Source organism: Trachinotus anak, unplaced genomic scaffold (assembly GCF_046630095.1).
Source record: "Trachinotus anak isolate AG129_WGS33_773 ecotype Australia unplaced genomic scaffold, CSIRO_AGI_Tana_v1 ptg000008l, whole genome shotgun sequence".
Lineage (NCBI taxonomy): Eukaryota > Metazoa > Chordata > Actinopteri > Carangiformes > Carangidae > Trachinotus > Trachinotus anak.
The window spans coordinates 25,284,076-25,290,530 of record NW_027273859.1 but is presented as its reverse complement, the minus strand read 5'-3'; positions in this window follow the sequence as shown (position 1 = coordinate 25,290,530).

Genomic DNA, 6,455 nt, shown 5'->3' with positions numbered 1-6,455 from the left:
GAGCTCATCCTCCTGCTCGATTTTCAGTGTCTATCCTCCTCTTTTGTTCGTATCCCCCTCTTCAGTTTGCTGTTGCGAGTCCACTGAATCATAAATAAGTTACAGAGATCTGGCACAAAACAGCACAAAGGCAACAAAACAACCTGCATGTCTCTTGGGTTTCTCTTTGTAAGCTGTCGCTTTTTGTAGGACTTTGTAAAATGTATTTAATCTTTTTGAACTTTACATGTTTTCCCTGCCTCTGAACCTTCAAAGATATTTAATTGAAGCAGGAGGTGGAGAGAGAAAGGAATATTTTCACTTTTCAGATTTCAGGGACAAACTGTTTTTGGCTGTCTAGCGTAACTTGGCAGCACATTGTTAAAGTTTCTGGTAAATGTTGAGTCAAGGTCTGTCAATCAGTGGTTCTCAAAGTGGGGTCCAGGGTCTTTGAGTGGGCTCCTAGGGGTCCCCAGCCAAAATTCGATCATTTATTTTATTTTTTGGGCTTTTTATGCCTTTATTATACATGGTACGCACCCTAACCACTCGACTGCCGGGCCACCAAAATTAGCATCAATCATTTATTTTTAATATAATTCCATCTTTATGTAGCACAATGACAGAATGTATGACTACTCTGGTCGTGGGTTTCAAATAATTTCTGTATTAAAACATCTAACAGCAAAAATCTCATCTGATGAATCTGTGGAGGAGACAATACATCAATACATCTTATATTATAAGTTAGCTTGCTGCACCAGAATCAAGAAAAAAAAAGACGAAATTTTGTATACATATACTTGTTTTCAAAGAAGATAAAAAACTATTTCTTCCCCTTGTTGCTTTTTTTTAAAAGATAAAAAAAAGTCAGTAAAAAAAAAAAAAAAAAGGAGATTTTTCTTCTTTTTTGCCAAATTTGCCGTCCAAATCAATACCACAACATCTTGGAATAAAATAGTAGGAAAGAGGAAAACAAAGACGACCGCCTGACTGAGCACTGACAGGCAATTGAACAAGACAGGAATCAGTTTAACCTTGAGCAGACCCCTACTCAGTTTTCTTTAAGCCCATCACAGAGATTACAGAATTTGGCTTTAGCCTGCTAATCTGCTCTAGATCCACATTAAACTGCTCCTCAGGAGGCTGAGCAGAAGGGGGTGTTTTTGTGGGTGTGCGTTAATATGAAGTGTTAATATGGACGCTTTTGTCACTCCGGCGCGTCGTACTTGAAATCAAACGGTGAGAATGAGGTTAAAACTCAGACTCTCAGCTTTAATTCCAGGGTGTTTACATCCACATGGGATTGTAACCCTTTTTATACAAAACACCCCGAAGGGCTACGAGTCCTACTGTTCACCAAATGTGGATACAAACAACCTCAAACACCCTTAAAGCTGAAAATTAGTACTTTAACCTTTTTTTATACTGCATTAGCAAATGCCTCCAATTTTATATCAACATAACAAGAAAACGTTAATATCGTATGTATCTGTATGTCTCAGCTTTCCTACAGTATCGTCTGCTTTTAGCTAAAGCACGAGAAACATTTTTATGGTTAGGTTTAGGCAACTCCTGGTTAAAGGATAAGGCTGGTGATTCTGAATATTTTTCTTTTCGTATCTTTCAATACTTTATGACTTCCCTACCCCATCTGTGGCCCCCTGGTTCCTAAGACGTCTTACATTCAGGGGACGTAAATCTTTAAACATGGGTATATGCTCAAACCTTTCACAGTAGTTTTTATTAGGTGTTAACTCAAACAAGAGGAAAAGTGCTTTTTTTGGGAGGATTATTTTAAGCAGTGAATTAAACCACATTTACTCTAGTGAGTATTTCCTGCAGCGGGAGTGTGTATGTGTGCGACTGCGTGAAATGAATTAACAGTGTGTGAGTTTACAGCAGAGAAAGAACACTTCATCAGAGCATTAATGTGAAGCGCTGTGGCAAACAGGTGTAAAATAAAGAAACTGGAAACACACACAGTGGGATTTGTTGACAATAACAAAACCAAGACAGAGCATGGTCTTGGTTAAATATTGAACTATTGTGAGTTAAAAGTTTAGATTGGAAAAATGTATTTTTCAGTCTTTAACCAGAACCATGATCTTTCTCTGGTGTCAAAGTCATCAACCCCCTCCTTATGGTTTTGGTGCAGTTTAAGGAGGTCACGCTTCCAGGATTGGGAAAAAAAAGTCCTCCAAAACAAGACAAATTCATAGTATGTAATATATGTCATGATATAATTTCCATAATGTAGAATATGTGAACATTAGGAGCTAACGACAAATGTTTGATGAGGCTAATTTCCCACTGTAGTAGAACAGGGTGCAACGAGATGATATAATTAAAAGAGTATTAGTTAAACCTCAAACAATGGATAATTATGTATGTTTCCTCACTGCTCTTCTCAGAGCTGATGTTGTCATCTCTATAGTGCGACCTTGAGTGATGTTTAAGTCATATGCTTCACGTCCGTCATGTTTTATTCACTGAGTCTGTTTTCATTTCACTTTGTCACATTTTGTTTGTATCGATGCACCAGCGTTCGAGTAAAGTCGGGTAGACTGGTACCAGCTTCCTGTTCCATCCAGAATCTGATATGTTGGAGTCAAACAATAGGGAACATGTCCTATTATTTGCATATATATATATTTGTGTGAGTGAATGTGTGTGCAATGTGTGGGCAGGGTGTGTGTGTGTGTGACTGTGGGGGTGGGAGATGAGTGACCGAATTAGAGGGAGCCCCCCCGTCTCTCTGAACAAAGCTCCTCCACCAGCTGAAATATGGAGTGTATGAGCCTCTGTTATCACCGTGTTCCTGCCGAGGGTGGTGAGGAGCTTTTCTTTTTTTCTCTCCAAAACAAAAAGCTGACCCCCTGTTGAGTTTCTCTGCAGGGGGTGCACTCACCGAGCCATCTTCCTCTCCCTCTGAGACCCCGGGGAGACGCTCAACCAGCTCTCCGCCCCTCCTTGCCTCCTCCCTTGCTAGTTTCCTTCATCCCCTCCCCAGTCTCTCTCCTCTCATTTCCCTCCCTCCGAGGCTCGAGTTAACTTTCATTCTGATCTGCTGCTCTGATGGCCCCCCCCCCCTGCAAAAAAAAACAAAAAAACGATTTCCCTCTCCTTTTTATCATCTTCCCTCTGTGTTCAGATCCTCCCATCCTTCTACCCTTTCTCCTCTCCTGTTGTCTCTCGACCTCCTCCCTGACCCCGACCTGTAATCTCCCTCCTCTTCTCTGTCACTTCAACCCACTTCTTGGAAAACGCTACCTTTTCTTTCGTTCTTCTCTTCTCCCTGTTCCATCCTTTGTCGTTTTTCTATCCTTCCAAGCAACAAAGTGATTTGGCGCTCGCTTGGGCCTGTGAGAAAACCCAGGGGGTTGGTTGCTCTATGAGGCGACATCTCTGAATAAATAAGCATGGGTAATTTGCTCTGAACCTGCGGCCCCTTATTTTTTTTTCTTCTTCTTCTTTTCACCCTCCCAGTTTAGAGAGAGGAGATAAAGACACAATAAAATGGTGGGAGATCCTCACAGAGGCTCATTATATGGTTGTCAGTGAAGTTTTCTCAAAGGGCTTTCTGACAGATCGCTCAGTCCCACTCTGCTCTGTTTGTTCCTTTTCAGGGCAAATTATCTATATTACATTCTGGTTTCTCCAGTGACTCAGTATTTGGATAAAACATTTAAGGAAGTAATGAACCGCCAATTCTATCTGAACTTAGGCAGATTATTGAGAACAAATTGCAAAAGCTTATTATACAGAACCAACAGCTATTAGCAGCGCAGCATCTCACACACACACCGAGCTACGAGACTCTGATGAGGATTGAGCAATTTATGAGAGATGTTCTTCCAAAAAGAGACATTCTATTGCAATGCACTGGATGCAGTAGTTTAATTCTCCTTCTCTCTGCTACACAGACAAACACACATTCCTAAATTCATGGCCTGTTGAGGGACGTGTGTGAGCACCAGGTCAACCATGAACATCAGGTATTAATAATGTAGGACAGGAAGCAGCCCCTCCAACTACAGAGCTGTGCACTCTGACTCTGCGTCTCCGCTCTCCATCCAAACCCATCGCTATGTGCAACATAACCCAACACAGACCGGGAGGAGAGCGAGAGAGGTGTGTGCAGAGGAGGAAAAGCTGCCAAAACAGCATCCAGCAATGTGGCAAATGAGGCGTAAACTTTGAAAATGTGTCGATATAACGCGGGTGAGAGCACTGTACGGTGTCTATAAACAGTGCAACTTCTGAACTTCTAAACTTTGTTTAATCATCCCCACCAGGAACTGAAAATCACTGAATTTGCCGCAGCTTGTTGAAGAAAATTTGGTGAAATTTTGCATTATTTAATGTAAATAATGCAAATGTGGTTAAATTTTAAAAAATTTTAGTCAGCAGTTGAAGATTGAGACTGTTTAAAGGAATCAGTGATGATCAAAATGTGTAATAATTTAGAATGAAAGTAGAAATGAGTTCAGGAAACTATCAGGAATGTTGTTTGTGGGTATTTCTGTATGAGCTGCCATGTGAATGCTCTTCACTCTTCCTTAAAGCAGCTATAATAAATATTTTAATATAAAGATGGATCACAATAAAAAGATCAGTTGTAGTGATGAACCCACAGAAAGAACAGATGAGCCCAACTCTGCGCTGTCATTCAGCTGTATGGAGCCTTATAGCCTCTTTCAGCCTATTGTTTTGGTTTTTTGTCCCATAGAAACATATGGTGAACATAGAGGGACATTTAGCAGCTAAAGAGTTAGATGTTTTATTCAAGACTATAAATAACCCTAAAGGAATATAGGACTTATATTCACCAGGTGGCACAAACACAACTCCAAATTCATGATAATGTTGCTTTGTGTCTGTTGGATGTGTAAATAGGCAGCTGCTTGGTAACAAATTTTTCACTTAAAGGGGTCATATAAGTCAGTTCTGTGTTGAAATGAGTGGCTCTGTCATCAAACTCCATAACCCACATGCTTAACTTTAGATAACTGATTAGAAATGGTTGAATTCTGGGAACTTGGAGAAGCTTGGTTGGCACTGTACACAGCCCGAGGGCCTGAGGGCAGGTTCTGCCTGACAAGACAAGTTCTGAGGGAACAAACTATGTAGCAACAAGACAGTTTGTAGAGACTGAGGCTTGGTTTTTATGCCTCCGTACCGGTGAGAGCCAAGACCAGAGGCATAATGCTTTCAGGTTGTCTGTTGGTATCTCAGTAATGCCTTGAGAGAATTTTCTTTCGGTGAAAAAAACCGTTCACTCGGATTAGATTTTGGTTGTCAAAGGTCAAGGTCGCGGTGACCTCACAAAACACAACTTTGGCCTTGTGAAAAGAATATCTCGGGAACTCCTCAAGGGATCCCTTCAAATTTGGCTCAAATGTCCACTTGGACTCAAGTATGACTCTGATTTTGGTGGTCAAAGGTCAATGTTCAGGTCTCGGTGACCCCTTGTTCTTGTGAATGCGATATTTAAGGAACACCCAGAGGGGTTATATCTGGCACAAACATTCACTTGGACTCAAGCATGAACTGATTAGAATTTGATGGTCAAAGGTCAAGCTCGCAAAACATGTTTCTGGCCAAAAAAAACGCAGATGATGACACATTTTAACACAAATGGATAAAATTATGTTGTGATAACATTTTATATGCAAAAGGTCAAAGGTCAACTTCACATGTGACATCCTAACATGCTGCAGAAAACACTTCTGGCCGTTATTAAACACCTTAAGGGGACATTTGCACCATATTTCCTGCACCTTGGCTGGTTAGTGGAGGCACAAACCACAAGGTTTTAATTCTAGTTTTTATTTTTACCTTTGGTCACAAAAATAGCTCTGAAGTAGTTTTGATCATTCTGTCTTGTTTGATTGTTATTTGCTTAAATGATTCCTGCAACTGCACGGGCGCCAATTCCTGGAGGGAACAGATAAGGTTTTTGTCCTGTTTAAAGCTGGTTAGCAATATGGCTAAATGATACTTTCTGAGCTGTAAACATGGTCATAGAACTTTGTGAACAGCATCAGCTTCTCTTTTTCATATTTTCCAGTTGAGTACACAGGTTGAAAACTGTGTGTTTACCCTCTCTTGGTGAAATCAATAACTCTACCACCACCACCACCCTCTGAGCTGTTCCAGTATCAGATCATGTTCTGTTTCTTTATGTGTTTTAAAGTGTTTAAAAAGACAACTACATAATAGAAAATGCAAAGTCTTACCTTTTAAAAGAGGCTCCACATTTTTATCAGCCTCCCTCTTGGTTTCAGTTTGATTGTGTGCTTCGGACCCCTGAGTGGACTCTTGCTTATAGGAATATTATTTGTATGTAAATGCATATTGCATTTGCTCTGCTGTGTGAGACTTTATGTAACTTCTTTATTGTTTTTGTGAATATGATTGTTTTGCTCTTTGTAATCCGCAGCATTTTGCATGACTGATAAGAAGACATTTTT